The following is a 2,686-nucleotide window of genomic DNA, read 5'->3' on the forward strand; positions in this document are numbered from 1 at the left end:
GAGTGGAGATTCTACCAACCATGCAAATTTTCCAGTTATCCCATGAGAGAGACCTTGATCACTTATCCCATGTGAGAGATCTTGGTCACTTATCCCACGAGAGAGATCTTGGTCAATCATATCATATATGTCATCACTCAAAGAGGTGCTCTTCTTTTTCCATTTTCTGTGAAAAGAAATGAGAAATTTTTTTTTTAAATACACATGACACAAACACCATCACAATGTCAACTCTGACTAGTAGATCAGAAACAGTTGACGATCCCGAAACAAGTTACCGCGTGCGTACGATAACAATGCTGGTACCGATGTGGCCGAGGCACGCCACCACGTACATAGATGCATGATGGGAGGGATGCGGCCAATAGGAGAGAAGGATCTCATGGCTGTGACTAGCATCAGGAACCAATGGGAGAGCAGGAGGATGGTGGCAAGTCTACTAAGTTAGCGGCGTGCGAGTTTCAAAATAGTTATCGGTGGTTTGGGCAAATCTCGGACTTTACAGAAACCTTTCGTATCTTGAAAACTTTTTCGTATGTAGAGCCGTTAAATTTTTCGTATTGACTTTCGTATCTCGAGGTACTACTGTACACACACACACACACACACACACACACACCATACACACACACATATATATATATAGTATATATATATATATATATATATATATATATATATATATATATATCGTATATATATATATATATATATATATATATATATATATATATATATATATATAGATATATGTATATATATATATAGATATGTATATATATATAGATGATATATGTATATATATATAGATAGATATATATAGATATATATATATATATATATATATAATATATATATATATATATATATATATATATATATATATATATATATATATATATATATATATATATAAGTTCAGGATATTCAGCAAGAACCAAGGAAATGTAGGACCTCTTTATAACCAGATTAATTCATTCTTGTCTATATGCAAGTTCCGCCCCTGTGAACTGGAAGCCTCCGTTCTTGCTAAAACCCCCTCTTTGCTCCAATTGGCTGCCTTAGATTTACTCTTCAGGCGTAATTTTAAGAGAACGGGGGCACAGCAGCTCCGCCTCAGAAAGCTCAGAAGTTTCCAGGAGCTCAGACACTCTCAGAACTTCTCAGCCCTGCAGACTCCACTTCATCCCATTTTTGCTCCCCTGCCTCCTCTGGGGGATCCCACCAAGTTCTTATACCTCCATAGTGCACAGGAATATCAGCAGATGAAAAGACTACCAGACCCAGGATTTCCAGGTACTGAGATGTAAATTTAGTGCAGTCTATGAATCGATTTTCCTCTGTCTGTATTTCATTCCATTCTTCCAAGGTGACTTTCCCCCTTTCTTTGTTCAGCTTCTCACTCCCCAATTTTGGCTCAATGCTGTGCTTAATTCCCTTGTGATGCTAGTTAACATCCCCCTAGTTAACTCAAGCAATTGAACAGTCCTTTCTGTGTAAACTACACCAGCCATTTCATGCCACCTTGAGCGAGTTGTAATATTTTATGCTAAGAACAAGTAGTGTGTAATGTTTACGTGTTACTTGCCTTAGTACTGATGCTAGAATGTAATCTCTTTGCAGACAAATACTGTGGTCTGATTGTTGGGGGAAATGGGGGAAATTGGAAACCCTTTGGAATAAGGCTTGCATTGAGATAAAACTCGTCTTGCTCAAATTCTGATCTGTCGGTTTCATTTCCCACACATTGTGTCGTTCATTTCCCAGCCACTGTTTCCGGACCGACAATCAACCACCTCATTAATTCCTGGATAGTTATTTTTTAAGGGGCCTTTAGTAGTAAGCAAACAGGAAGGTCCAAGTGATACGAAAAAACAGAAAATTGGAAGTGGTGGAAAAAAAAAAAAATCAGAAAAAGGCAAAAAAAAGAAATTTAACTTTTAAATTTTTCATAAAGTTAAGTGTTAATGTTTTCTGCCTTTTGAAGTGTTTCATAAGTTTAATGTTAATGTTTTCTCGTAAAGTTAAGTGTTCATGTTTTCCTCCTCTGTCGCCACTTTCAAACATCACCTCACTCGAAAGGTAAGGTTCCACATTTTACTACATATGTACATACATGTACGTACAGTATTTCTTGTACCCTGTACACTAATACACTTTACTTACAGGTCAGTCACAGTTATGTTAGGTACTGAATGGTCCAAATTGTTGTATTTCATTGTTTATTGGTTAACAGCTTTTATTAAAGTTCAACTGTGGTATTTTTGTAGGGCTTGGAATGAATTAGGCAATTTACATGTAAAACATGGTTCAAGATACCAAAAAATTAGGTTACAAAGGCCGCTTCGGAACGGATTAATTTCGTATCCTGAGGCACTACTGTACATCGCTTGGATAATGGAATCCAAAGAGAGGTTATGCTTAAAAGAAAGTGACGTTGCCACTGCTCTTAAAATCTGACTCTTTAAACTGAAAATGAGCCTCCACATTCAGGTTTCTCAAGAAAAGTGCCAGAGCATTCTTAGACATTGGTGCAATGGGTTCCTCACGGAGCACCACGATTGGAGGACCCCTGAATCTTCTCCGTCCATTACAGATAAAATTTCAGTGCTTTGACTAGATAAAGAGACCTTTCTTTGTCTTCTGGACCTACCAGGTCCATAAGACTTTTAATGGTGAAAGAATG

This window comes from Macrobrachium nipponense, chromosome 21, assembly GCF_015104395.2.
Source record: "Macrobrachium nipponense isolate FS-2020 chromosome 21, ASM1510439v2, whole genome shotgun sequence".
NCBI lineage: Eukaryota > Metazoa > Arthropoda > Malacostraca > Decapoda > Palaemonidae > Macrobrachium > Macrobrachium nipponense.